This window comes from Quercus robur, chromosome 2 (assembly GCF_932294415.1).
Source record: "Quercus robur chromosome 2, dhQueRobu3.1, whole genome shotgun sequence".
Classification (NCBI taxonomy): domain Eukaryota; kingdom Viridiplantae; phylum Streptophyta; class Magnoliopsida; order Fagales; family Fagaceae; genus Quercus; species Quercus robur.
The window spans coordinates 19518402-19543547 of record NC_065535.1 but is presented as its reverse complement, the minus strand read 5'-3'; the positions used below and the strand labels follow the sequence as shown (position 1 = coordinate 19543547).

General features: G+C 32.1%; 1 long non-coding RNA gene across 1 annotated transcript; it reads right to left on the bottom strand.

Moving 5' to 3' along the window:
* Positions 1 to 15844: 15844 nt before the first annotated feature.
* Positions 15845 to 19737, bottom strand: LOC126712791 (uncharacterized). The gene is made up of 3 exons (XR_007651158.1): positions 19286 to 19737; positions 18325 to 18427; positions 15845 to 16070 (listed from the first exon to the last, which is right to left on the bottom strand). It is a non-coding gene; the product is annotated as an uncharacterized LOC126712791 (long non-coding RNA).
* Positions 19738 to 25146: the final 5409 nt, after the last annotated feature.

The following is a 25146-nucleotide window of genomic DNA, read 5'->3' as shown; positions in this document are numbered from 1 at the left end:
TGAAAGAAATGAAATTTGTACAATAACATCCTATTGCTATCTCAAGTAGAAAACTTACTACTACAACCCCATGATAGCTCCAAGTCCACAAGCTACTTCTTTCTTTGATCTGCAGCAACCACAAGTTCTTTTACTTGTGAATCTTGATTTTCTTGAATGTTCTTTATACAGCAATTGAAACAACCATCAAGTTCTTGATGTGAATCTTGATATTGATAGCTCAATGTATGTGTATGAAGGTAAACACCTCTAAATCTCACAAAAAAATTCAACACACAACTCAACAAAGACTCTAGAGAGTTTTTGGGTACAAAACCCTAGATCTACAAAAGAGGCACACTCTTCTCTCTCTAAAAAGTCTTTTAAAAATGTGCTTAGGGTTTCTTTTATATACTAGATGAAGTAGACTTAAAACCCTAATCCTTAATGGGCTAGAAGTGCTGTTTGGGCTTAATTAAAATTCTGCAGATACGAATCTCGATCGGTCGAGCTTGTTCTTCGATCGATCAAAGTAGGCAAATTATAAAATCTTCTTCCTACAGCTTGTATGTTCCTGAATCTTGAATTGAATCACTTTGAACATTGTCTAATAATACCTATAGACTCTAAGATCTATATCTAGACAAGTTTGTGTTAATAATTTGCTAATTGTTCTAAACATTTAGAACCTAACATATATGACAATAAAAATGTATTATTTTGGCTCATATATGTCTTATATTATCACTTATGAGTTTAATCAATATGAATGTAAATGCTATAAACATATGCTAATTTGATTTATTTAATTAATTTTATTAAATATTATCACATAAGTGATATTAAATTAATTACTAGTTGAATATGTTATAAATTTATAATAAATATATATTTATAAGTTGGGTAAGACTTACGTACAATACTTAGGTGTTGTTCCTTAGGTTCCCTTTTTAAGATTCTGTCATGTGGATTTTTGCACATAAGATGAAAGTGTATTTTTTAGTTAAGTAGACACATGACTGAATCTTAAGATGGAAACTTAAGGAACATTACTTAAAGTACTGTCACTAAATTTTGTCGTTATAAATTTTATTAGATATTAATATATGTTATGATACATGATAAATAAATAAAAAATTAATTGATGACAACTTTTCTAAAGCGTGTCATTGTCTTGTGGAAAAAATGGTGGGGGAGGACACGTTTTTCACAAAAGAATGGGAAACCTCTTATGTTTTTTTTTTCAACCTTGTGCGGGGAGTCCTCCGTAGACTCCACATAGCCCCGCCAATGTTTGACATTTGCGTGTACGTAGGAGTTAGGACATCCACGACCCATAAAAGTAAGTCAAGCCCTTTCAATAAAAAAAAAAAAAAGGAAGTCATTCAAGCCATCCACTAACACGTTATGGTAAGTCAGTCAAGTCATTTGCAACAAACTTTTCTGCAAACACACAGTAATTCCATTCTTATCGCATTAGTGAGTTTTGGAAAATGTCACTTCGAGCTATTCTAGAAGTACCATTTTTACTATATTATTTTTTACAATTATTTTATTCGGCAGATTATAATTAATTACCTGTTATTTTTATTTACTGCATATTAATGTTATGTCTGTACGATACACGGTTTAATTAAAATTTATATTTAAATAATTTTTGCATTAATTTACTTAAAAATAAATAATTATTTTACTTTTAAGTTATTTAATGAATGTATATTGTGTGAGACTTAAGGTATTATAATATATATATATATATATATATATATATATATATATATATATATAATTGAATGGAAGATGGTAAAAATACCTAAAAAAATATATAAAATGATTTTCAATAATGCATTGAACTATAAGGCTCAATTAATCACATGTATTTAAATGAATAAAACTTGAATTTAATAATTAAAAACTATAGAAAGTAACAATTGAAATCACATTTAAGTGGAAACCTCAATTCAATAATTAAGAAAAATCAAAATTACTAAATATATAAAATTTTGAAGTAGAAAGACTCACATGAGAATTTAATTTCATGTCACAAAAGTGTAGCAACTTCTTTTGATTCTAGTATTCATTTATTTCCTGTGAATAATGATGATGAGATTTTTAATTAAAAGGATTATGCTAGTATCATTGGTAGTTTGCGTTATGCTACTGATTGTATTAGACCTAACATTGCATATGCAGTAGGAGTGCTAAGCAAATTTACTAGAAAACCTAGTAAAGATCAATGGCTAGCTATTGAGCGAGTCATGAGATATTTAATTTGTACCAAAAGCTATTTCTTATTTTATAAAAAGTACCTTGCTATGATTGAAGGTTTTAGTGATGCCGATTGGAATACTTTGTCAGGTAATTCTCTCTCTACCACTGGTTATATATTTACCTTAGGTAGTGGTGCTATTTGTTGGAAATCTAAAAAAGCAAACAATAATTGCTAATTCAACAATGGAAGCTGAATTAATAGTATTAGCTTCAGCTAGTGAAGAGGCAAATTGGCTTCGAGATTTGTTATATGAAATTCCATTTTGGGAAAAGCCAATTCCATCTATATTAATTCATTGTGATAGCATTGCCGCAATTGGTAGAGTTAAAAGCCGTTACTACAACGGTAAATCTAGACCTATAAGAAAAAAACGCAGTACCGTGCAATCTTATTTGAGTAGTGGCATCATAACTGTGGATTATATTAAATCTAATGATAATCTTGCAAATCCATTTACCAAGGCCTTGGCAAAAGATAGAGTCTGAAATACAGCAACCGGGATGGGACTAAAGTCCATAAAATCTTGAGCCATGTATGAGGATACCCAACCCAAGGACCAGAGATCCTGAGAATTGGGTTCAATAGGAAAAACGAATCATACAATGGTTGTAAGAATGCACTATTTATTTTTTTAATATTTATTTTGTAAATAATTTTTTAATTGTTCATCTCTATGATGTAAGTGCATTAATCCTGTAATGTGGAGAGGTTGAGTAAAAAACTCTTAATGAAATTTGTAGCTCGTATGAGTGGGGTGTCAGAATTACAGGAGTACCCTTGATAAAATTTCACCTATGTGAGTGTGGGGGTGGGGTCGCTCCTTATGAGATTTGGACTTAATCTCAAATACACTCATGAAATTGGGGTCAACACATGGCTGTAAAGTTCTAGCTATAAAAGATCATGTCAACACCTGGGTTGTTATGTGTAAGCAGTGACACTTAATTTCCCTAAAGCAGTCCTAATTCAAGTCGGAGACCACTACGACTCTGGAGTTAAGATTGCTGTTTTACTAAGTGAAGGTTCAATGTAGAGCACACCTTCATGATGCATAGTGACCCATCTTTGCTTGGTAATCTCTCTTTGTTGGGGCATTTTAATATTAAATAATTAAAATGAATAAATGTTATAACATAAATGTAAAGATGTGGGAGTGAATATGGAAGATGAGGAGTTAGTGAAAATGTTTAATCCCACATTGAAAATTGTTAGGTTCTAATGACTTAGGATTTTATGTATTTAGAACTCTAATGTGTATTGTTGGCAAACCATGATCAAAACAAGATGTTTAGTCGTGTTTAGACTTGCTCAAAGTTGGTTCATTTATGTAAAGTTGGAATAAGCTGATGCAGAATTTATTTATGCTTCTTGGCTTGGTTCGATCGATAGAAGCTTAGGCTCGATCAATTGAAAATCGGGTCAAATGCGTTTTCTGTAGAATTCCAACTCAACCCTAGTTTTGTTTTAAAACGTTTAGGGTTTTCTAATTTACCCTAGGTATAAAATGAAAACCCTAACCACGTTTTAGTGTTGCTCTATTATTACTGTTTGTGTAAATCTCTTGTGAGATCTGTGAGGAGCTTTTCTTTACACAAGTTTAGGATTATCAAGAAGGAGATTTCTTCAAGAGCTTGATGATCATTCAGTTGCTGCCATAAGAACTTAAAGAAACAAAAGCGGGTGTGCTTGTACTTGCTGGAGAATCCAAGAAAGAAGGAGTCCGTGGTTTCGGAGCTTGCACGTAGTCGTGTCAGTAAGTTTCTACTGGTGGGTAGCAATAGGATGTTAGTGGTCTAAGTCCTATTGAAAAACTTCGATTTTTTCATAGTGGATTCAGGTTTACCTTAAGGATAGCTAGGTTAAATCCTCCCCAGGTTTTTACCGGTTTGATTTCCTGGGTGATCATATTTTTGTATTATTTATCTTTCTGCTGCTTTGCATGATATGATTGTTTGATTGTGTTAACCTAGATTTGGAATTTGGACTAAGTAACAATTTGTCTAATTACCTAGGTTAATCCAATTGTGTTTTTAAGGGGTCTAAAAACCATAAAAAAATGAAAGAGACTATTTTGTTCTTTTTAATTGTGGTGATTAATGGGCTAAAATGAATTTTCTCAAATATTAGGCTAGATACGTGCCCAAGGGGGAGGTGAAGGGTAGAGGTATCAAAAATGGAAATGAATCAACCTCTTGAATCCTCCTACTAGATAGCCCATTTAGGGGGAGACAAGTTAGAGAAAGTCTACACCGGTTACAAAGTTTAGCTAACCAAGGGCTTGAATCTCTTTAAAGAGAGCGAGTGCCGCGCCTTAGTCCAAATAATGTTGTGTAATTTTTCTCTTTACATTAATAATATTTAGATGTATAATTCAGTTTCTTGTTGTGTTATTTCCATTATTATTGTGTTTGCACCAACACTTTTCATTATTGGTCGCTTTATCCCCTCAACTCCCATATTTTTCCCTTAATGATGATTGAAACACCGATTTGTGTGGTTTAATTAAACCGCTGGTTTGTAGACCTTCTAATTATTGGTTGGATTTGTTTTATTCCCCAACTCTCATATTATTTTCCCATAATGATGATCGAAACACTAATTTGTCTCGCATGTAGACTTTAATTTGTTTGTCACTGTTGCTATACTATTTCAGACACTCAAACCTTACCTTGATGTGTGAGAGAGAGAGAGAGAGAGAGAGAGAGAGAGAGAGAGAGAGAGCTTTGGGACTAATAATATGTAAGGACTCGATTCGTAACGACCCCAAGATAATGTTGGGCTCGTACGTAAAGAGGGCCCAAACAATATCATTTGTAGAGCGTGGGTTTGAAAAGCTAGGTCTTGGTCACCGGACGGTAGTTCGGGTTGGCTCCGGTCAGTGAATCTCGTCCGAGGAGTCTGGGAAGCTCTATGCTATTTTTATTCTCCTTGTTTCTAGGACATCATGGCTAGGAGGACGGGTTATCCCCCTCTCTCTCACACTGCCTCTCTTATCCTTTTATACGGACCTTTATCCTCTCACCAACGTCCACGTATAAGCTCAATTTCCTAGGACTTAAGACTTGTCTTATCAGCCCATACTTAGAGTGGTTGGGGGTAGTTGTAAAAGCTGAAGAGCATGGCTCTGTCAGGTGCAGAGTACTGAATGACAGTAATGGCAGTTTTCCCTTTGTCCTTGGTCGTTATACTATCCTGCGTCTCCTTCTCTATTAACATAGATATTTTAGATTTTTTCCCAAACTGTTCCTATACCGTTTTTGCCCTTTTTTCCAGGGGGACCTCGGATATGCCAAGGACAGAATCATCCTCGGCTGTGTCTCAAGACTATTTGGACTTTTATTACACATCTTCGGCTATACCCTTCCTCGGCTCGGGCCTTGGGCCCCAATGTAAAAATGGGCCATGGCCACAAATTATTGGGCCCCACAATAGCCCCTCAAAATCCTGCTGTCCGACCTCTTGGTCGGAGAAGAGGTTTTTGGTGATGGCAAGCCTTTATTACGGTTCGTTTAGCTCTGCCCTTCATTAATGTTGGTGTCTCTTCATCTGCTTAGGAAATGCGTCGGGTTACGAGACATTCTTCTAGATTTACACACGATGCGCTCCTGTCGTTTCAGTGTATGAGGCGCGTCTTTAATAAATTTCCTTTACGAGGCCAATCAAATCTGACAGTTACAAATGACATTGGGGAGTTGAACAGACGCTACCTTACTTGCAGATCTTCTTGGAGATATGTACGGATTAAATGCCACTGAATTCACCTTCCATATAAGAAGCCAAACGAGAGGGTATTCCCTTTGCGTAAAGACTCTTTAACCTTCCTAAAGCCTCAACCCTCAAGCTGTGCTCAAAGTCTTCCTTATCAGCATAGCCAAAGCTTATAGTGTGACACATTTGAAGTAGAAGTGGGGATGAAAAGATCACATCCTTCTCAGGAACGTTCTGTCCCTCCGAAGCTTAAGATGGCTCGGTCAGGGCAGGGATGGCAGAGACTCAAGATATCTCTCATCCTCCCTTCAGCCAAAATCCGAAGTAGGGGCTCGTCACGTCAAACTTTTAGTGTTACTGAGCTGGGGTCACCCATTATCAGTACCAACCGCTCTCTTATGAGCATAGCTAACATGGCACCAGCGTGTTAGGAATCAGGACTGACGCAGGGACAAAGTATCCCTGCTTCTTCCTCTCTTCCTTCACTGGTGCCTCCTTTTGCCTCCCCTTCTTCTTCTTTCCCATCACCAGATCCATTCTGGTGCTTTTCCTTCTTCCTCTTCTTCTCCTCTTCCACCAAGGGAGGTCCTCCTCTCAATATGGGTGCTACTGGGGCAGAATTTGGAAAGATTTCGGAGTAGAGCTTAAAAAGACTTCTGGCTGTTTGTTTGTTTGTTTGTTTGTTTTTTTTTTTTTTTTTTTTTTTTATTGTTTTTGTAATTCATTTTCTATATAGGCTTGTTTAAGCCCTTCATTGTACGCTGTAACACCTCTTTATATTAATAAAAGTCAACATTGCTTTATTTTGTATATTCTACCTCTTCTTTCTGGAATGGTTATGCCGTGAATAGACATACTACCATATGAATTCTTTTTTATTTTTATATTCTGAACGATGCTTATAGCCGAAATCCCAGTTAATAAAAAGACCTTGCTCTGTGTTTATTGAAACTATCTGGCATAATAATGCCGATTTGAACAAATGATACTTAGGGCAGAAACCCTTACTAAGAAAAAAAAAAGATATTATGATGAGCTTATTAGAGCTGTCTGGCATAATAACGCCGACCTGAGAAAACAATACTTAGGGCCGAAATCCCTTACCAAGAAAAAAGATGTTATTATGAATTTATTGGAGCTATCGTGTACAATAAGACCGACCTGAAAATGGGTTGTATACCCCAAACTTGAACGAGATGATGGCTGAATGCTCGGTGCCGTGTAGGAAGTAATCATCTGAGGATATATAACCCAAAATGAACAACCCCTGCAGGTCGCTGAGTAATAAGGCGTTTCGCCATCTTCCTAATGACTTTCATAGACTTAGCCTTTTCTGGTATTTGGTCCAAGGACTGAGCGACTTAGAATTTTTCTTAAGTAGTTGACTTTTCCATAGGTTTGAGTCCGAGGACCATGCAATACCTTGATTCTGTCCAAAAATTGATTTCTTGAAGTAGTTGGTTTCCCCATAGGTTTGAGTTCGAGGACCATGCAATACCTTGGTTCTGTCCAAAACTTGATTTTTTAAGTAGTTGGTTTCCCATAGGTTTGAGTCCGAGAACCATGCAATACCTTGGTTCTGTCTAAAACTTGATTTCTTAAGTAGTTGGTTTCCCCATAGGTTTGAGTCCGAGGACCATGCAATACCTTGGTTCTGTCCAAAACTTGATTTTTTAAGTAGTTGGTTTCCCATAGGTTTGAGTCCGAGGACCATGCAATACCTTGGTTCTGTCCAAAACTTGATTTCTTAAGTAGTTGGTTTCCCCATAGGTTTGAGTCCGAGGACCATGCAATACCTTGGTTCTGTCCAAAATTTGATTTTTTAAAGTAGTTGGTTTCCCCATAGGTTTGAATCCGAGGACCATGCAATACCTTAGTTTTGTCCAAAACTTGATTTTTTAAGTAGTTGGTTTCCCCATAGGTTTGAGTTTGAGGACCATGCAATACCTTGGTTCTGTCCAAAACTTGATTTCTTAAGTAATTGGTTTCCTCATAGGTTTGAGTCTGAGGACCATGCAATACCTTGGTTCTGTCCAAAACTTGATTTTTTGAGGTAGTTGGTTTCCCCATAGGTTTGAGTCCGAGGACCATGCAATGCCTTGGTTTTGTCCAAAAATTGATTTTTTGAAGTAGTTGGTTTCCCCATAGGTTTGAGTCTGAGGACCATGCAATGCCTTGGTTCTGTTCAAAACTTGATTTTTTAAGTAGTTGGTTTCCCCATAGGTTTGAGTCCGAGGACCATGCAATACCTTGGTTCTATCAAAAACTTGATTTTTTGAAGTAGTTGGTTTCCCCATAGGTTTGAGTCTGAGGACCATGCAATACCTTGGTTCTGTCCAAAACTTGATTTTTTGAAGTAGTTGGTTTCCCCATAGGTTTGAGTCCGAGGACCATGCAATACCTTGGTTCTGTCCAAAACTTGATTTCTTAAGTAGTTGGTTTCCCCATAGGTTTGAGTCCGAGGACCATGCAATACCTTGGTTCTGTCCAAAACTTGATTTTTTAAGTAGTTGGGGGAATTAACCCCTCGGCTATGGCGTGGGACCTTGGTTTAGGGGGATTAGCTCCTCGGCCAAACCCCTAGAACCATCCGTGCTGCTGACGCTACGAAGCGTAGCCCCTAGTGAAGAAACGTAGCCCCTAGTGGAACTTTACACTAGAACACTACATCCAGCTGTTGGAAATGATGTGAGGGATTGTCTCAACCCACCACCTGTGCCAAGACACAAGCCTTTCCCACAGACGGCGCCAATTGTAAGGACTTGATTCGTAACGACCCCAAGATAATGTTGGACTCGTACGTAAAGAGGGCCCAAACAATATCATTTGTAGAGCGTGGGTTTGAAAAGCTAGGTCTTGGTCACCGGACGGTAGTTCGGGTTGGCTCCGGTCAGTGAATCTCGTCTGAGGAGTCTGGGGAGCTCTATGCTCTTTTTATTCTCCTTGTTTCTAGGACACCATGGCTGGGAGGACGGGTTGTCCCCCTCTCTCTCACACTGCCTCTCTTATCCTTTTATATGGGCCTTTATCCTCTCACCAATGTCCACGTATAAGCTCAATTTCCAAGGACTTAAGACTTGTCTTATCAGCCCATACCTAGAGTGGTTGGGGGTAGTTGTAAAAGCTGAAGAGCATGGCTCTGTCAGGTGCAGAGTATTGAATGACAGTAATGGCAGCTTTCCCTTTGTCCTTGGTCGTTATACTATCCCGCGTCTCCTTTTCTATTGACATATATATTTTAGATTTTTTCCCAAACTGTTCCTATACCGTTTTTGCGCTTTCTTCCAGGGGGACCTCGGATATGCCAAGGACAGAATCATCCTCGGCTGTATCTCAAGACTATTTGGACTTTTATTACACATTCTCGGCTATACCCTTCCTCGGCTCGGGCCTTAGGCCCCAATGCAAAAATGGGCCAGGACCACAAATTATTGGGCCCCACATAATATATTTAAAATTTATATATAAAGTAAGAAACAGATTTAACAATTATTAAAAAATGAACAATAATTACTAAATAAAAACAAAATAATAAGTATTTATGATTGATTTTATTATGTATGGTTTAATTTGTTTATTAATTTTTTATTTTACAAAAACTAAAATCATTAGAGATGAATAAAATAATTTAAAATAAATGATAAAACTTTAGAACTTTTCGGAATACGATTGTAATCAAAATGATAATATAAAATCTTTTAAACTTAAACTTTCAAAATCTTTGGTTTAAAACTTTTGTCGCGAATTCAAGATCATCAAAAAAAAAAAAAAAAAAAAAAATCATGCATGCCATTAGATGCTCACGTGACAACTGCTTTAAATAAATTTATTCATACTAATACTAACGTTTCAATGAAATTATTTGAAATTATGAAAGTTTAAATGAAACTATGTGAACTATAAAGTTTAAATAAAACTACATGAGCATATATACCAAAAAAAAAAACAAACTATATGAAATTATAAGGTTGAAATAAAACTTATTCAAAACTATAAGGTTTAAGTGAAAATTATTTAATAAAAAATAGTTGGACTGTTGTCCATTCTAATTAGCTCAACTGTAAAGTCATTTATTTTTTAATCAAGGATTTGGTTTAGAATCCTACATATACTCAAAATAATCTATCTCTATTATAAAGCGGTCGTCATAAATTTCAAAAATCCTAATGTGTACATGGAGATCATAAAGCAGATGTCATTATAATAATGAACAAATTTGTTCAAACATACTTTATGGTATGTTTCATGGAGAATAGTTCATTCTTTTATATTTTAGATTATGTGATTAAGAAGATAAGTTTTGAATAGGTTAATGGACATAAAATAATGGACCAGGGAATTAATTTTCATTATAATTAGTAATTGTTTATTGTCATATTTGATTCTTTTTGGTGTGACAAAAAAAGTCACTGTTTTGTTCTTTAATTAAGATAAATGAGATTTTTCTTTATTGTTTTCCCTAATTTTTTTTTTTTTGGGTATATACTGTACCCTAATAATTTAAAGGGAAATTATTGACGAGAGATAAATTGTAAAGAAAAAAATGATAAAGCATTGAAGATCCCCTCAGCAAAGTTCAGGAAAAGGTATCCCAAATCTAATTAATGTGAAATGAGGGCTCTTATAATTTCTCCTACATCATCGGATTAAATAAATTATAAGACTAATCCTTGGTGAGAATGGGCTTCCTTTTGAGACAGCTAGAAGATACAGCAGAATCTGGAAGACCTAAAAATATGAACATAAAAAGGAATATAAAGGTGAATATCAAAATGTATGGACAGTGGACTCCACCATCATTGGTACTAAAGCTAGACCGAAGAGTGTGAACAAGAAGAAAAATCTAAAGCTGATGTACTCCATCATAAACATCAAGCAAAAGAAAAATAATGAAAATTGCAAGCTGCCATGAAAGCAATATTTTTGTCTCATCCAATCCACACTTTAAAAAAAATCTGCTATCAATTGATATATAGTTATCTAATTTGCTATCAATTGATTTTATTTAATCTTTGAAAAATATGGCGAAAACGCGTTGTTTCATTTTACAAATTACACAAGAAATTATTCACTCCTATAGTAAGAGTCCTCGTCCCCTCATAACAAATGTGGGCCCATATATACGGCTTATGGTAGAATTCACACTCACACTCCCACGTGAGAGGAGAGAGTAACCCCAATGATTTCACCCGCATTATCTTATTGGGATGGTGTGATTCTCATGCATTAAAACTTGGGAGAGTTCTTAGGTATTGGGACTTGGGAAAATTAACTTTGTTTGTTGGTTGTTATGAAACCAACGATACACTTAACTCTTTTTCTATTATTTTTTCTTTTTCTGGGTCACGTGGGAAATTAAAAAAGGGATGGGAATGGGAGATGGAAGAAGAAATTGGTCCTATATTGAAAGAAAAAAAAAAAAAAAAAAAAAAAAAAAAAAAAGGTAAAAATTGTAGACATTTAATTACCTATCAAAAATCTCTCTCTCTCTCTCATATTTTGGGATATATTCCATCTTTTTTCCACCACTAACTAGAAGTGGATTCTGGCCTACTGCCGAAGAAGACTCCAATCATAATTGATAATCCATCTCTTCCCTTCTTTCTCTCTCTGTCTCTTCTCAAGAATCCAGCTATTGTATGCCCACAAGTAACGTGTATTATGGCCCACGACCAAACAAGATTGTAAGCATAATGAGAATTCTGAATTAGTGCTTATAAGGGCCACTAGATCACCACTTGAGTCTTGACAATTAGTTGTCGGCCATCGATAAAAATTTCCTTACCTCCATGACAATGATGTCTTGACCTGAGTCCATCTTTTTATTGGTAAATTACACAGATCTTGAATTTACAATATTTCCACCCCACGTTTATGAGAGAGAATATATCATTTAAATTAGACCTCACTTACCATTTTAACTTTGAATTTTCATAAAATAATTATGGTACCTAATTTAAGTACTTTGGCAAGTGATAAAGTGAACTTAGAGGATCATATCAATTAAGTTGTTGCATTCGGAAGATATTTTGGGAGAGAGTGATTCAACATTAGTTTAGATATGGAGATTCAATTTGGTTTTATATTAGGTGATCAATATGAAAGTTATTTTCTTACTTAGGTATCTAATTAAAAATATATAAAAGCTAACATAGATCTCGATCTGATTATTATTCCTAGAGAAGGCAAATATGATAGGATACCTACATAAGTGATGTGATGGGTTTTAGAAACAAGAGGAGTTTATATGAACTATAAAGTATATTAAGTTGATGATTAAAAATATGTTCAATTGAAGTATAACTAGAATGAAAACAAGTGGAGACATCACAAGAATATTTGTTATCACTATAGATTTGCATAAAAGATCAATATTAAATCCGTATCACTTTACACTAGTGATTATGGATAAGCTCACTAGATCAATTCAAGATGTAGGCCATTGGTTTTAGCATATATATGAAACTAGATGTGGAGTTAATGTAATGTAAGAAATTTGAAGAGATGGAGTTTAAAGACTTTCAGCTAAGTAGAACTAAAATAGAGTACATGAATGTACTTTTAGTAAAAGTAGAAATAAAGAGGTTGTAAGATTTGATGGTTAAGAAATACCATAGACTAAGAGCATTCAATATCTTGGATTAATAATTCATAAGAATTGAGAAATTAAAAATGATATGAATTAAAGGACAGAAGCAAAGTAGATGAAATGGAGAAGAGTATCGAGAGTATTGAGTGATTCTTGAATACCTATAAAGTTAAATGGAGAATGTTATCTATAAGACTACTATAAGACCTCTAGCTATACCCCAAGGTATTGAATGTAGGACTGTTAAGATGTAACATGTTCATAAAATGTGTAGTTGAAATGAGAATGTTAAAATGGTTAGGTGGAAATAATACAAGACAAGATAGAATTCTAAAAGAGAAAATTTGCTTACAAATAGGTGTGACGCCTATTTATGGAAAGATGAGGGAGGGTTGCTTGAGATGATTTGATCATGTACATATGAGAGCGATTAATATACCAATGAGAAACAATGAGTTGAATCAAATTTAGAGAACAAAAAAAGGAGGGAAAAATAGAGATAGACCTAAAATAACATTAATAAAATGGAAAAAGAAAAATCATGTAGCTAACCTTAATTTGTCTATTGATGATACATAATTGAGACTTATGGTTGCTTTAAGTACCGTGAGTTACTTAAAGTCTCGTATAATTAAAAAATAAATCTGGAGTTCTGTAAGGGCTTAGATTTGTGCAAAAACACACGAGTTTGTTTAGACCCCCAAAATTAAAAGTTACAGTTAGATTACTTTTACTTTAATTTAAACAAAGTGCGGAATAAGAATAAATGAGCACAATGAACTGATACTACTCTAGTGCATAAACATGAATAACAAACAATAAATGTAAAGAACAAGAGTAAGGGAAGAAAGATGCAAACACAAAATAATACTAAGTCGTGTTATCGAAGAGGAAACTGAAGAACTCAGTGAAAAACCTCTTCGCGACTCTTTAAGTTGAAATCAATCCACTAAAGAATAAAGTTGAAGTACACAAATAACAAAAGACCCTCCAAGTTTAGTATACCCAATGTACTTGAGCCCTCTAAGTTCCTGCTACCAATGAACTTCTCGGAGTCTTGTCTTCACTAACTTTCCAGATCTCGCAATAAGCCTGATTGCATCCACCAAGCTTCACTGGCTTCTTTTGGCAAATTCCCAAAGTTTCCCAGGCTCCAAAACACTCTCTACACTTGGAGTAGGTGTAGGTTGTTTTTGGGTACAAAACTTCTCTCAGGGTATGACAATGGGAGAGGGAAGGAGAAGATGCTATAATGATTTCTTACTAAAGATGAGCAGCTCTCTCTCTAAAGGTAGGAGTGTTATGTTATAGAAAACCTATCTAGGGTTTTTCTTTCTGAATAGCCTCTTTTACATTTGTGGGTAATAAGGGTATATATAGTATGAGTGAAAGATAAAAAATTCACACTTAAAATCCTCCAGGCAGAATGTTTCGCGGGTATCTCCCAAGATGGCCTGTCTTGCGAAGTACTTGCAAAATGAAGCTTGACACTTGACTCTTCAACTTCCAACATGTGCTTCTCACGTGGCCTTTTGGTAGGTTACTCTTCTCACGAACTTCTTGTGAGCTAGTCGCGAAACTGTACCGATCTTTCACTACAAGAAAAACGGGCTATTGCGGCGGGCCAAAACCGCCGCTAAAGCCCAAAAAAGCGCCGCTAAAGGTACATTCGACCTATAGCGGCGGGTGCTATTGCGGCGGGCCGTCCCGTCAGTGTTGCAGTGCCGCTATAGGTCGATTGCGGCGGTCGCATAAAGCGCCGCTATAGATATACCTTTTAGCGGCGGGTGAACGTTTATTGCGGCGGGCATAAAACCGCCGCCATACGTGTTCAGAATTCATGGCATCGACTTTTAGCGGCGGGGTCATACCCGCCGCTATTGGTGTCTACCTTTAGCGGCGGGCAGACGACGCCGCTATAGGCAATTAATCAAAACAAACTAATTGCACTTGTAGCGGCGGGCGATAAGCGCCGCTATAGGGAATCATTTAAAACATAAAATGTGCATCTATTGCGGCGCTTTTTGACCGCCGCTATAGCTTTTTTTTTTTTATTTTTTTTGTTTTTATCAGTGGGTTTTAAAACCGCTGTTTGCATCAAATATATTATTCAGACCTGTTACAAAGAACCTGTAATAGTTTTAACTCTACTAACACAATATCACAAATGTGAATTCTAAAATGGATAAATGAAAATACATGGAAAGATAGGATTCATAATGAGAAAAATCGTTCTAAAGATGAGTGGCCTTAATAATGAAAAGATAAGGGAGAGTCACTTGACATGGTTTAGTCATGTTCTATAGAGAGCAATTAATGCACCGGCAAAAAAAGGAAAAGGATTACCAAAAATAGCATTAGTAGAAGTAGTAAAAAAGAACATGTCAATTAAGAAAATAATAAGAAGTATGATTTTAGTTTACAAATAGAATAGAATGGTGGAAAAGAATACTTGTGACAGATTCTAACAAACTGTTACAGATCTAAAGCCAAAGCCAAAAAATTTAGGATTTGGGCTTGGTTGTTGTTGTTGTAATCATTTAGAATTCCAACCATTTCAAGCAGCCCAAGACTGGTTTAGGCAACAAAAGAAATTACCTTGAGGAAAGAAGGGAAAAGAAACTTCAGATTTTAAGCTTGTCCAATACTTTTGGTCTCACTTTCAAAGGTGGAGATGAGAGATTTTATTCATGGGTGTTGGAGTTACAGAGTATTTTGACTGAAAAATGAATTATGGATATTATATGAAACGTGCATAGCATATTACATACTCAAACAAAGTTAAAATGTAGTCATTTGTACCTAGAATCGGCCACATTCAAAAGAAAGACTTGGCTCAATTATGAAACCAAACTGAGAGTGAGAGTTAAACAATCTGACTTACAAACCAGGTCGAGAAAAAGGCACCAAACCTTGAAACTTCATGCCAATGACAAACCCATCAATGATCTTTAACAATTTTGTCTATATGGAAACAATATGTAAATATTTTTGTTATTAAATTTAAAAGAGACAATTGTCAATTCTTTTTTTTTATTAGCCAGTTACTCGTGCACCCATGAGTCTCGATCTCACAATCTCATCCTTCACCTTATTCTTATACCATTTGAGCTAGAGTTAATTGGAGACAATTGTCATTTCCCAAATAAAATACAAAGGACATGTATAGTTTCAACAATACAACCAGATACCTATAATAATAAACAACAGAAAATTTTTTTGCTAGTCATACATAAGCCTTTTTATTTACATTTATCATAAAATGAGCAGTGATGTCACACACAGAAAAACATATGGAACAGCAGAAACTGAAGCTTCATAAATCTCAATTGCATTATAATTATATTCCTTTAGCTAACAACAAAACATTTTCACCAGACTTTATTTTGGAAAACAACATAAAAGTACTCATTACCTATGTAGGTATCCGAATAACAATTAGTAGTTCTCACAAGAGTAAAGAGCCAACAGCAGCATCTCATACATTGGTAGTCCCATCCTCAGATGCAGCACTTCCTCCATCTACAAAAAAAAAAAAGAACAGGAGTTAATTTTAGTTCCCTTGTGAGAAAATATAATATGGTAAAGAATAGCTATAAGCAAGTATTCAGCAATAAATGTTATAACTATTAGGCACACCTTCACCACCTGCTGGAGCATAGGAAGTTCAAGTTTTTCCCCAACAATGTCAAAAACTCTCTCCTATTTTTTAAAAATGACACTTATTCCCTTGTGATTATTACTTTTATTTTATATTTTTTTTTCTAAATTTTCTTATCATATAACCGATCCAGTTACTGAACAATCTTTTAGAAGTCATTGTTTGATGTGGTGCATTTGGTAGGAGAGAAACAACCGGTGTTTTGAAGACTCTAAAAAGACAATAGCCAACTTATAACTTTTCTTCTTTAAAACACTATTAGATTGGATATCTATCATAGGAAGTCATTCTATTTTTCCGGTTTATGATTTGATGGATGCTTGCAATTTGCATATTTGATTATTTTGGTCTCTTGCAATATACTTCCTGTAACCATACCGCAACACATGGCATTAACATTGTAACTTAAGTGGAGATACTTGTGTGTGTACTGTAACAAGTAACCAAACTCTGCCAGGCAATAAATTAGTTATCATCTCATGGTTAAGATATAAGTGGGTACTATAAAAACAAAAATAAAAAATTTGTTGGTACTATAGAATATGAGCTAGGAAAACACTTTATTATACTAATCTAAAAAGCATGAAGTAGGAAAACACTGATAAGCTTAAAAATAATACTAAGGTTTGACATCTAGCAATCATATCTTTGTCTTGGTTACAGATAATTGAAGTAATGCACATTTACAAAACAATTTCAAGTTTAGCTATTAGCTAACCAAAAAGATTAGGCAGGACCTTTAGTAGACAAACTTCCACCACTTTATTTGGAATAAAAACAAATTGGGCTATACATGGATATTGATAATCGAAAATAAAAATAAAATAAAAAAGAAGGAAGAAGCTTTGAAGTGCATATAATCAAGAATTAGAATGGTTGTCTTTTTGAGAACACAAGTGGTATGCCAAGTACAAATTTGATCCCTACCACCAAAGTTCTTTAAATACGTTACACTCATTTGGTAACCAAGCTGATAAAATGTTTTACCAAAAATATTTTACATATAAAATATTTTATAGTTGAAAATATTTTACTTCAAAACAAAGAGAGCGTATGCAGAAAACATTATTCAAGTGTTTTATATTTTAGTGCTATGTGGCATAAACATGCTAGCAACTGTTGCCAATTTATTTAATTTTTTAGACATGTTATACCCGTTTAGTAATCATGTTAATAAATATAAAATGGATTTCTTTTTTTTTTCTTCTTTTTTTTTAGAAAGCTAATAAAATGGATTTAGGAATGAGAAAGAATAAAGAATACATTATGAAAGTGTTTTATACTTTGAGCTATTTATCATAAAAAGAAATAACAAGTGTTGAGAATTTTCATACTTGAATATAAATAGTTCGATTAAGGATAAAATTTAAGTACAATTCCTTAGATTATCTAACTAAATTAAAGCATAAATATATATATACATATATATATATATATATCTTTCCGAAAGATAATTAAATTTAATGAATCCATGTATTGAATTTAATTAAGAAAATTGAGGTTTGCTCTCTAATTTTTGTATCAACTTTTTAATATAGCCAATAACTAACATATTGTTTAGTTTAAATTGATTTTCCCAAAACATAACTTCAAGACAAAAAGCATTATGACAAATGGTTAAAGACAATTGGAATTTAAATTTTTAAAAATTATATAAAAAAAAAAAACCCTACACTATACTTATTGATTTTCCCCAAAACACATAGTAAATCTTTGAAACTCCTATACATAAACATAGTTTGCTAATTTTGTATAGAAAAATCACTACACTATTTTAGAGATTGAAAAAAAAAAGTATATATATATATATATATCTTTTTACGATGTTTTCAAAATAAACTATCAAAGATAAAGATGAATACTACTCACAATATCATATTAAGATGAATACCACTATATTTCAATGTTTATTTAAACGCATATTAGTTACAAAATTCAATCCTCACTTCACTATGCCTAAAAAACTCTAATGCATCCTAATCCTACCAATAGCCGAGTACATGAAAAGCTTCTTTTTGAATTAGGATCTCCTATTAGGTCTCAACAATGGGATACCTGTAGTTCATATATATAAATAAAAAATAAATAAATAAATAAATAAAAACAATGGGATACCTGTCAACATTCTTTAAATGCGGCAGCTTATGCCATTTGTTATTTTCTTTTTTTGTTGATGCAATGATTTGTATAGTAGCTATCATGATGCCAATCTCCAATGCTACAACATGAGAAACACTATCAAGTAAGATTCAAATAACAATTTTCAGAATTATAATCGTATTTAGAAAAGTTCTTATTTTTTACTAGATCAATGTTTAATTATAGCATAAGTTTGTAAACAATCCATCATATCTAGAAACTGATATTTAAAGTTTTTTATTCTTAACCTTTTATTTATATTCATGGAAGAATTTACCGATAAAAAGTTAAAACCCTTAAAATACATGTTTAAAATCATAGTGAAATTCCAATCAGCCAAACCCTTCCATAGACTTTATTAAAAAAAACATGTTATATAAGTGGACATCGTTTACAGATTTACTAACCAAAACCCACTATCACTATGTAAATCATGAGAAGATAGAATTTTTACTAACATGAAAAACTTTGTCCCATCCCAAATAGCCACCACTAAGCTACAAACACATTATTGGTTTAATACCAAAAAGGCAAAACTCTCAAATAGTTCAAGGATTTTCTCAAAAAAAAATTTAATGCCCTCCTTCTCGTCAGTACCTCTATCTTAAACCCTAATCTCATTTCAATCTTATAATAAAATACTAATTATTTCATTTCCATAAAAGTTTTCAATTTATTTATTTATTTTTATTTATAAAAAAAAAGTATAATCCAATGCTGAGTGCATTATGTATCACTTTTCATTCTCAATTTGTGCGTTTGTGTGTGATTTTGATTTTCCTAATAAAAAAAAAATCAATTTCTGTGAGTTATATAGGCTTATTTATATATATATATATATATATATATTTGTATAAAGCATATATGTATAAACATCCCGGATCCAAATTACACAAAACATAAAAAAATATATGTATATAAATATATGAAAGTAAACCTGGAGTAGGCAGATCTCGTTCCTAGTAGATCGGGACAGAAATTTAGATTTCCAACTGCAAAATCGCCGATTAATAATCGTACTCCCCATCAAATCCAAGCAATCACCACCAGATCGACACAAACCCACCCACGGCCCTTGAAATCCATAGATCGGAGAGGAAAAAAAAAAAAACAATGGCCACCCACAAACCTGCATCACTGAGGAAATCGGAGAGGGCATATTGAAAGCCATAGCCGTCGCCCAAACTCAACTTCCTCAACCCCAAGCCGCCGCCCAACTACGTCGCCGGTGAGTGGATGTGGTGGTTGGCTACAGTTGGGAGAAAGAATGGGGGTGATGAAGAGAGAGATGGTGAAGAGGTAAGAGAGAGGCATGAAACTTAGAGAGAAGAAAAGAAAAGAATGAGGGTGAGGCGGCTGAAGGGAGAAACGTAGAGATTAGGGTTTTTTTTTTTTTTTTTTTTTTTTTTTTTTTTAAGTTAATGAATAAAACGATGTAGTTTTATGTTATAAAGAGAAAAAAAAAAATTATGGATTTTAGTAGGGTTCGAACTTGGGCAACACATTATTCCGTGCATGCCTTACCACTAAATTAGTAGTACTCCTCATTAAATATTTTCTACATAATAATATTTAATACACAAGTATTATGTCCGATTTATACCTTAATAAAAATATTATATATAAATTTAAAAATATATTTTTTATAATAGAATATAGTTTAATAATAAATAAAATAGTAATTTTTAAAAATTATGGCAAGTTTTAAATTTTTAGAAGCTCTTTGTAGTAAAATTTTAATTTGTTTATATATATATATGGCAATTAAAAATCTTTCCATTATACTTGCTAACAAATTTCTTGCATATATAACCAAAAATAAATTCCACAAATTACAAAAATAAAGTATCTAGATTGCAATGTATATGTAAATTTTACCTATAAATTACCAGTCATAGCATTTTTAACATTGTCATAAGTAAGGAAATAATTAGCATAATCAATTAAAAACACCAAATCAAAAAATAATATCAATAATTAAGATGAATTGCATTATCTAAATTTTTTTAATTAAAAATCATAGAATTTAAGTAATAATTGAATTACGTTAATAGAAAAATAGGAACACAATAAAATAAAATAAAAAAGATAGCTCTTCTCACATAAATCTCCTAATTTCATATTGTAGATGAGTTCCATCCCAAATAGATTTGGTGATAAAATTTCTTGTATATATGACCGAACTAAATATTCCATAAATTACAAAAAAAATAAAATAAAAATAAATATTTCATAAATAGTAATATTTAATCTTTAATACATAAATATTTTATAAATAGTAATATTTAATATTTTCATGATTAATAAGATTGAATATAATACTTCAAATTAATAAAATATAATTTAATAGTACAAATTAAAAAAAATAAACTATATTAATTAATAAAAATATTTTTTAATAATTCAATTTAACAAGATTTAATTTAATTTAATACTTCAAATTAATAAAATATAATTCCTCACTAAAAATTAGTAAAATATAATGTAATAGCTAAAAAAAAATGTAAGATGAGACTCGAGGACCAACAATAATAAAATTTAATTTAAGATTTTAATTAGGTTGGGTATATAAAACCCATTTAACTAATTGTTTCTAACTCAAATCCAACCCAACTCAATTATAATGAGTAAATCCCAACCCATCCAATTATCCAATTATTAAAATTACCAAAATTCACATTGAATTAAGAAATATAGGGTTGGGTTCAAGTTACACTTGATGTAACTTTAAAAAATGTTACACCATCCAATAACTTATTGTTGAATTCATATTTTGAAAATCCAACCGATAGATCACATTTTCTATATGTTCTTAACATGCATGCCAATTTTTATGTCAATCGGATGTAATTTACCACTTGATCTTTAAACTCACTATTTATGCGTTATTTTAAACTACAAAAACTTGAATTTAAACAATTGATTGATGACATTGTTATTAATCTTGGATCACCTTGATATTTTTTAAGCATGAAAAATATGTGAAGATAATGTAATCTAACAGTAGATTTGTTAAAATTCATATCGACTTAAGAAATATAGGGCTGAGTTTAAGTTACATTTGATGTAACTCTATAAAATGTTACACCAACCAATAACTTTTTGTTGAATTCATATTTTGAAAATCCAACCACTGGATCACATTTTTTATATGTTCTTAACGTGCATACCAATTTTAATACCAATCGGATGTAATTTACCATTTGATCTTTAAACTCTTTTTATGCGTTATTTTAAACTATAAAAACTTGAATTTAAATAATTGATTGATGATATGGCTATTAATCTTTGATCACCTTGAAATTTTGTAAGCAAGAAAAATATATAAAGATAATGTAATCCAACGGTAGATTTGTTAAAATTCACATTGAATTAAGAAATATAGGGTTAGGTTCAAGTTACACTTGTTGTAACTCTAAAAAATGTTACACCAACCAATAACTTATTGTTGAATTCATATTTTGCAAATCCAACCGCTGGATCACATTTTCTATATGTTCTTAACGTGCATGCCAATTTTCATGCCAATTGGATGTAATTTACCATTTGATTTTTAAATTCTTTTTCTGCGTTATTTTAAACTACAAAAACTTGAATTTAAACAATTAATTGATGACGTGGCTATTAATCTTTGATCACCTTGAAATTTTTTAAGCATGAAAAATATATGAAGATAATGTAATCTAACGGTATATTTGTCAAAATTCACATCAAATTAAGAAATATAAGGTTGGGTTCAAGTTACACTTGATGTAACTTTAAAAAATGTCACACGAACCAATAACTTATTGTTAAATTCATATTTTGCAAATCCAACCGTTGGATCACATTTTCTATTTTCTCTTACCATGCATGCCAATTTTCATGTCAATCGGGTGTAATTTACCATTTGATCTTTAAACTAATCTTTTATGCGTTATTTTAAACTACAAAAACTTGAATTTAAACAATTTATTGATGACATAACTATAAATCTCTGATCACATTGAAATTTTGTAAGCATGAAAAATATATGAAGATAATGTAATCTAACGGTAGATTTGTCAAAATTCATATCGAATTAAGAAATATAGGGTTGAGTTCAAGTTACACTTGATGTAACTCTAAAAAATGTTATACCAACCAATAACTTATTTTTGAATTCATATTTTGAAAATCTAACCGTTGGATCACATTTTCTATATGTTTTTAACATGCATGCCAATTTTCATGCCAATCGGATATAATTTACCCTTTAATCTTTAAACTCATCTTTTATGCGTTATTTTAAACTACGAAAACTTGAATTTAAAAAATTGATTGATGACATAGCTATAAATCTCTGATCACATTGAAATTTTGTAAGCATGAAAAATATATGAAGATAATGTAATCTAACGGTAGATTTGTCAAAATTCACATCGAATTAAGAAATATAGCGTTGGGTTCAAGTTACACTTGATGTAACTCTAAAAAATATTACACCAACTAATAACTTATTGTTGAATTCATATTTTAAAAATCCAACTGTTTGATCACATTTTCTATATGTTCTTAAAATGCATACCAATTTTCATGCCAATCGGGTGTAATTTACCATTTGATCTTTAAACTCATATTTTATGCGTTATTTTAAATTACAAAAACTTTAATTTAAACAATTGATTGATTAATTTTTGATCACCTTGAAATTTTGTATGCTTGAAAAATATATGAAGATAATATAATCTAACGGTAGATTTGTCAAAATTCACATCTAATTAAGAAATATAGCGTTGGGTTCAAGTTACACTTGATGTAACTCTAAAAAATGTTATACTAACCAATAACTTATTTTTGAATTCATATTTTGAAAATTCAACCGTTGGATCACATCTTCTATTTGTTTTTAACGTGCATGCCAATTTTCATGCCAATCGGGTGTGATTTACCATTTGATCTTTAAACTCATCTTTTATGCGTTATTTTAAATTACAAAAACTTGAATTTAAATAATTAATTGATGACATGACTATTAATCTTTGATCACCATGAAATTTTGCATGCATGAAAAATATATGAAGATAATGTAATCTAACGGTAAATTTGTCAAGATTCACACCGAATTAAGAAATATATCGTTGGGTTTTAGTTACACTTGATGTAACTCTAAAAAATATTACACCAACCAATAACTTATTTTTGAATTCAAATTTTGAAAATCCAACCGTTGGATTACATTTTATATTTGTTCTTAACATGCATGCTAATTTTCATGCCTATCGGGTGTAATTTACCATTTGATCTTTAAACTCATTTTTTATGCGTTATTTTAAATTACAAAAACTTGAATTTAAACAATTGATTAATGACATGACTATTAATTTTTGATCACCTTAAAATTTTGTTTGCTTGAAAAATATATGAAGATAATGTAATCTAACGGTAGATTTGAGAAAATTCACATCGAATTAAGAAATATAGCGTTGGGTTCAAGTTACACTTGATGTAACTCTAAAAAATGTTACACCAACCAATAACTTATTGTTGAATTCATATTTTGAAAATCCAACCGTTGGATCACATCTTATATTTGTTTTTAACATGCATGCCAATTTTCATGCCAATCGGGTGTAATTTACCATTTGATCTTTAAAGTCATCTTTTATGCGTTATTTTAAATTACAAAAACTTGAATTTAAATAATTAATTGATGACATGACTATTAATCTTTGATCACCTTGAAATTTTGTATGCATGAAAAATATATAAAGATAATGTAATCTAATGGTACATTTGTCAAAATTCACATCGAATTAAGAAATATATCGTTGGGTTCTAGTTACACTTGATGTAACTCTAAAAAATGTTACACCAACCAATAACTTATTGTTGAATTAAAATTTTGAAAATCCAACCGTTGGATCACATTTTCTATATGTTATTAACATGCATGCCAATTTTCATGCCAATCGGATGTAATTTACCATTTGATCTTTAAACTCATCTTCTATACGTTATTTTAAACTACAAGAACTTGAATTTAAACAATTGATTGATGACATGACTATTAATCTTTGATCACCTTGAAATTTTTTAAGCATGAAAAATATATGAAGATAATGTAATCTAATGGTAGATTTGTCAAAATTCACATCAAATTAAGAAATATAAGGTTGGGTTCAAGTTACACTTGATGTAACTTTAAAAAATGTTACACCAACTAATAACTTATTGTTGAATTCACATTTTGAAAATCTAACCGTTGGATCACATTTTCTATTTGTTCTTAACATGCATGCCAATTTTCTTTCCAATCGGGTGTAATTTATCATTTGATCTTTAAACTCATCTTTTATGCGTTATTTTAAACTACAAGAACTTGAATTTAAATAATTTATTGATGACATGCCTTTTAATCTTTGATCACCTTGAAATTTTGTAAGCATGAAAAATATATGAAGATAATGTAATCTAACGGTAGATTTGTCAAAATTCACATCGAATTAAGAAGTATAGGATTGGGTTCAAGTTACACTTGATGTAACTCTAAAAATGTCACACCATCCAATAAGTTATTGTTGAATTCATATTTTAAAAATCCAACCGTTGGATCACATTTTCTATATGTTTTTAACATGCATGCGAATTTTCTTGCCAATCGGATGTAATTTACCCTTTCATCTTTAAACTCATATTTTATGCGTTATTTTAAACTATGAAAATTTGAATTTAAATAATTGATTGATGATATGGCTATAATATTTGATCACCTTGAAATTTTTTAAGCAAGAAAAATATATGAAGATAATGTAATCTAACGGTAGATTTGTCAAAATT